A 6768-nucleotide genomic window follows, 5' to 3' on the forward strand; every position below is an offset into this window, starting at 1 on the left:
CAAGCAAACACTTTTAAGGTCAAGCTTGCGATCATTCAAATGATTCAAACTTCTATCCAATTTAGGGGTTTAGCTAGTGAAAATCCTAACCAGCACCTAAAAAACTTCCTAGAAATTTACCATACCTTTTCGCCATAATGATGTTATTGATGATGCCATTAGAGTTAGGTTGTTTCCCTTTTCCTTGCATGATAAAGCGAAAAGTTGTCTCATTTCGATGCCTTTGGGATCGATCACGACGTGGGATGATCTCGTTAACAAATTCCTATAAAAATTTTTCCCTTCGACCAAAACTGCTAATCTTAAAAATAATATCACCACCTTTAATTAGTTTAAGTTGGAATCCTTTTATGAGGCTTAAGATTGGTACAAAGATTTACTTTGAAGGTGCCCTTACCATGGCTTACCCCAATGGCTTGAAATCTAAATCTTTTACAATGGACTCTTAGCAACACTAGGATAATCATTGATGCTATTGCTGGTGGAGCTTTCATGAGAAAATCAGTCAAAAATGCTTATGAGCTCATAAAAAACATTGCAACTAACCATTATCAGTGGTCATCTGATAGGCAAAACCTTAAAAAAGTTATAGGAGTTTATGAGATAGATGTCTTTAGTGCTATCACTACTCAAACAGCTAGTCTAGCTAAAAAAGTAAAGGCTTTAGGATCCAATTATCATCATACACCCACTTATACTCCTTACCTTGTCCAATCCATTCCAGACCCATTCTTTCGTTGTGAGGTATATAAGGTGGTCATTCATCAGATAAGTCCTCTATTAGGTTAGAGTCTATTCACTCTATAGCTCAACCTAATAAGCCAAAAAAAAATCTCTACTCTAACTTATACAATCTTGGTTGGAAGAATCACCCAAAATATTCTTGGTAGAGCAATCAAGGACAGCCATAAGGTATTTCTAAACCACAACACCCTCTCAACTTTTCTCAGCATCCCTTGTCTTAATATTAGCCAACAACACCACCTTTTTTCTCCAAAAAAAAAAAAAATTCCTTTTAGGATATGTTCTAATCCATCCTCCAAAATCAAAACAACATGCTCGTTAATCAAGCCAATATTCTTCAAGGGTAGCCTACTACTCTACAAAATTAAGTGACTACTATTAAGAATTTGGAAGTGCAAATAGGGTAGTTAGCCAGTGCCTTTAACAACCACTAGCAAAGTACTTATTCTAGCAATACCAAAGTCAATCCAAGAAGGAAAAGAAAACTATGAGGTGATCTACCTTAGAAGCAGCAAAGAAACACCTAGTGGCATCAATAAGATCACTCTCATAAATACACCCATAAAGCTTGTTATAGTGAAGGAGATGCCTAAGAAAAAAAAGATCAAAAAAAATGTGAAGGTAGAGAATGTTGTCATTCAGTCTATTGGTATTGATGCTAGCAGCTCATTTAGGCCTAGTGCTACCATTTTAGATCTTTATAGGCCATCCATCCCATTCACCCATAGACTTCAAGAGCAACGAACTTTAAATAATTAATTCTCTAAAATTTTAGAGATATTCAAGAAGCTACACATTAACATTCTTTTTGTAGATGCTTTAGAGCAGGTGCCCAGCTATGCTCGATTCATGAAGGAAATTTTGGCAAAAAAGCGTAAGTTGGTCAATCATGAAACTGTGGCGCTTAATGAGGAATGTAATACCATCATTCAAAGCAAGATCTTGCAAACGGTTAAGGACTCTGGTTGCTTCACTATTCTTTGCACCATAGGGCGACTATTCTTCAATAAAGTATTGTGTGACCTAGGAGGTAACATTATCTCATGCCTTTCAATCTTTATACAATTAGGCTTAGGTGAGATTAAGCCCACTACTATCACTCTTCAGTTTACCAACAAATCCATCAAGCATCCCACGATAGTATTAAATGATATTTTCATTAAGATTGATCAATTTTACCTCCCAACTAATTGTGGTTTTAGAAATTAAGGAAAACATTAAGATACCTATCATGTTTGGACAACCATTTTTAGCCATAGGGGGCATGATCATCGATGTTAAGAAATGAGAGCTTACTATGAAAGTGGATGATAGGGAAGTAAAATTTAAAGTTTACAAACCTAGTAACTCTTCTAAGAGCACCGATAATTGCATGTTAATTGATGAGGTTAGGGGTAAGATGTTAATTGATAAGGTGATCGATGAATTTTTTAAAAGAGAGATACCATGCCTCATATTTGAGAATGATGTGATTGATGAGTTCCTACGATGGCAGTCAAATGATGAGGATGATTTGCAAATTATGCTTATAGGAACATAATTGGTAGAAGATGAGATTGATGCATTCTTATTAGATGCAAGCACAGAAAAGGTGCCAAATGAAGAGGATAGAGACATGGATAGAGCAGAAGACACCCAACTTTTCCTAAATACCTCTATTTCGTCTGAGTCCCACTATAAAGTATTCATTCATTTTTCTTTGGTATTTTTCGATCTTGAAATGATCATGGAAACACCAATGACCCTAGTGCTAAAACTTAGACCCATATATCTCAATCCTTCAAATAGGAGACTTGAGGTTTTTTATGATCTATTTTCTATTACCATTACTACACTGCCTATTAATGGGCTCCAGCCTACCACCAAGCCTATCATTGATGAGGTTATGAAGAGAAAGATGATTAAATGGTTGGATGTTGGAATCAAGTGTGGTGTAATCATTATGGACACTTTTGATCACATTTGAGTTTGGTGAAATGGTCTAGTTGTAGACCATAATTCAATGCTTTTTGGGAGGTAACCTAAGTTTTCTTTTTTATTTGTTTATGTGTTTTCTTTATGTTATGTGTTTATTTTTCTCACATAAGTTTATTTCTTTTTTTTTATTGGAAAAATTAAGCCACACATGGCAAACTTTAAGGAAAAGCCTCGGCCATGTTAAGGGAGTATTCTATACCTGTTTGTGTTTAATTGTTTGCTTGCCTACACATTGAGAACAATGTGAATTTTAAGTTTGGGGAGAAAGAAAATTTGTGCCCAAAATTTTCAAAATCTCAAAAAATTTTAAAAAAGTTTTGCAAGGTTTTTAGCTCAATTGATTTTGGCTTTAAGTTATTAGTATACTATCTCTAGTTTATTGATAGTGATCTTATGGTTGACTTCGGTTATGATTTTAGGAAAATAATAAATATAGTGTGAGGTAACAGATGATTCTTAGTAATTTTGATAATTGTTTGCAAGTATGCATTTGTGGGTATATATTCTGATCATTGATTCAAAATCATTTAGAAAATGTTTACATGATCATAGGATGCCATTCATTTTTAAAGTAATGCTTGTATCTTAGAATTCATCCGATTATCTCTTGAGGTAAAATATTAGACATCATCGAATTAGAGAAAGAATTTAGGCCATCTTTGGACCAATTGAACCTTTCAAGCCAACCCTAAAGAATATATCACTAGCTACCCTATTTGAGCTTTATGATCCTTCCTTTGTTTATATACCCATATGATAGCCATAAAACTTGCCTTCTTTTTCATTTTCTTATCCATACGCTATATGCATATGGATCATTTATGTTAATTTGAGAGCCATGCTATATATGTAGAGATGGGTTTATTTCAAAAAAATAAAAAATTTAAAAAATTAAAATGAAAAAATGGAAAAAAATGAAAAAAAATAGTATGGAAGAATAAAAAAGGAAATAAAATTCAAGTTTGAGAGAGGGTTGTATTGGTTTGAAAATGTCTCTAGTTAATTGATACATGATTAGGGTATTTAAACCTAAAATGTTCTTTTATCCCACCTTTACTCTAGCCTGACTTTACAAGCTTATAAAGACCTAAGGATCTTTAACGTAGTGATGATCTATATTAGAGGAAGGAGGTGTAAAAGGTGGTGAAGATATGAAATGTAGGTGCTATTTGCTAATGCTTTGTTAAATCCTTTATTGTATTTTGACAACTAGATGATATGTGTTGATATGTGAAGAGTAATGCACACATAATGCTACTTTAATTAACTTGATGCATGATCTAGAATGATTCTTGTGATTAGCACATGTTTATGTTCACTTTAAGCTATAGTCATTATGCAATTCTTAAGGCATGCATTATTAATTGATCATGGGAAGTAGAATTAACTCATTGCTTGCATTTGATTTTGCTTGAGGACAAGCAAAAGACTAAGTTTGGTGGTGTGATAATTTTATATTTTATAAAATTATCCTAATCATAATTATATGAATTTCACCATCCTAGACTTAATTTTAACTTATTCTTTAGCATATTCTTACAAATTCTCCTAAGCTTGTTTATTTTATCTTTTTGTGTAAGATTACTAAGCCAAAAATGTCAAATCAAAGTTAAAGAAAGGAGGATAAAAAATTGTCATGAAACCAAGAACTTTATGTCGAACCATAACGAATTAGGGATGCATTTCCATGTGATGCTACAAGCTAGTTGAATTGTGATAAATTGGTTGCTAAGTTAGTTGTAAAAGGAACCCTATTGGTTTTACACTTCAAGTTGGCTAATGAGCCATGAAAAGAAGCCTTAGAGAGCCAGCCTAATACACAAGAAAAATAGAGGAAAAATTCAACTGCTTATCGTATAAAAAGACAACAAAATTTTATATTGCTTTCATATGTCACGACTTTTACTTGAAATTTGAAGAAAGAAAAATCAACTAATTTGGAGGAGCTTCAAGCTGGTTCTAAAGCTTAAAAGAGAAGGAAAGCCAAGCTAATAAGCCATAAATCAAGCCAAATTTGAGCAAGAAGAATTGACAAAGGAAAGAGAAAGGAGAACCAATTGCAAGTCAAGATACAAATGGGAACATAATGAAAACTCAAAGTCAAGCATTGCTGTTAGTTTGCATGGTTTAAAAAACCATTTATGGGTTGAAAAAATACATAGGATAGAGCTGAAAAATAGGAAATTCAAGGAAGACAAAAAAGGAGAGCTGATCATGGGATTTAATGGGGCGTGTTTCTCTTCTTTCAATTTTTAGTTTCAACGTCACTAGCAAGTAGCACTCTTGCTAACTTCGTTGTGACTTTTAAGGGGTTATTTTTACTTATTTTCATGTATTTATGAGGGGCTTGACTTATGCTTTGGGAGGCTTTCATTTACAATTTACTCATTTTCCATTTACATTTTTTGGAATGAAATTTCAGCTTTCATTTTCAGTTTTTTCCAACTTTAATTTTTATTATTTTCCACCTTAGTTCCTATCATTTCCAATTTTATTTTTGCTTCATGTTTGAGCATTTGATTGCAAGAAAATGATTGTCCAAGGTGGCCTTAGCTTGAGGAATTTCCCATGGGGGCCTAAGGGACTTGATTCTTCCATTTTAATTTTATTTCATATTTTATTGCATTGTGATATTTTTGCCTAGTTTTCTTTTAATTTTTTGTTCTATTTTAGGGGTTTTGGTTTATGTTTGCATTCTGTTTTAGTGTTCCTAAATGGATGAAAATGTTAGTTGAATGATGTTTATAACTTGTTCGTTGAAATAGCTTAGTTATGGATTTGGTTTCCAGGCTTTTTCCATGCATTTTTCCTTTCTAGTTTTCAAAACTATTTTGCATCCATTTTCGGTTCTGTTTTGGAGGTAATATTCTGCATCTTGTTCATCCATTTTTATGTCTATCTTAACATTCTAATCTTGGTTTTGTGTTCTATTTTAGGGGTTTTGGTTTATGTTTGCATTCGATTTTAGTGTTCCTTAATGGATGAAAATGTTGGTTGAATGATGTTTATGACTTGTTTGTTGAAATAGCTTAGTTATTGCTTTGGTTTCCAAGCTTTTTCCATGCATTTTTCCTTACTAGTTTTCAAAACTATTTTGCATCCATTTTCGATTTTGTTTTGGAGGTAAAATTTTGCATCTTGTTTATCCACTTTTATGTCTATCTTAACGTTCTAATCTTGGTTTTCATGCTGCATGAGTGCTTTTTTTTTTTTTATTTCTTGACATTAATCATGTAGCTTTAACTTTTGGTTAGTTTCAACCTATCGATTTGAACCATATTTTCTTTATTTTCTAGTTAGGTTTAGGTTCTACTTTCCTGCACCCTTTTAGTTTGTTTTGAAGTCTATTTTAAGGTCTACAAATTAGTTTTACAGTCCATTAGGTCCTTGGTCAATCCCATAGCAATTTTTTTGTTCGTAGGTCCATTTTGGTGGCATTTACTAGCTTTGGTTCGTATTAAATTTTTCTACATGTTTAGGTCAGTTTTTGGACATGTTTACTTGCACCTTTTTGGTTTGTTTTCATGTCTAATTTAAGGTGGTGAAACAATTTTTATAGACTCTTTAGGTAGGGCCAAATTTACCTAGCAACTTAGTTTATAGGTCTTAGTTCCCTTGTATTCTAGTGTTTCGATTTGAACTTTAATTTGTTGTATTTTTTAGTTAGCTTTTCAACTTGTTCACATCATTTTGTTCACTATTAAGTCAATTTTAAGGTAGTGAACCCAGTTTTTATAGAACCTTTAGGTTATATTACATTTGCAAAGTATTTTAGACCATAGGTTGCATGTAGTGTGCATTTTCTAGTTCAATTTTTTATTGTATTTTTTTTGTCTCATTTGGTTTGGTTGCATGTAGTGTCATAGACGTTTTAGGTCATATTTTAAGTCTATAATAGGTTATTTTGGTCACATTTAGGGTTGCATCCATTTAGGTCACATTTTCATTTGGTAAAGTAAGCTAGTTTGCATTTTGGCTTTATTTTAGTATTTTAGCATTTTTATTTATTTTAAGTGTTTTGCTTAACATTTTTCCATGTCATTTTCA

General features: G+C 32.5%; 1 non-coding gene across 1 annotated transcript; it reads right to left on the minus strand.

Moving 5' to 3' along the window:
- Nucleotides 1-298: 298 nt before the first annotated feature.
- LOC149515305 (small nucleolar RNA R71) lies at nucleotides 299-405 on the minus strand. Its single transcript, XR_016327183.1, has one exon. It is a non-coding gene; the product is annotated as a small nucleolar RNA R71 (small nucleolar RNA).
- Between the last annotated feature and the right edge of the window lie 6363 nt (nucleotides 406-6768).

Source organism: Durio zibethinus, chromosome 13 (genome assembly GCF_047325235.1).
Source record: "Durio zibethinus cultivar Kanyao isolate XHJ-2024 chromosome 13, ASM4732523v1, whole genome shotgun sequence".
Lineage (NCBI taxonomy): Eukaryota > Viridiplantae > Streptophyta > Magnoliopsida > Malvales > Malvaceae > Durio > Durio zibethinus.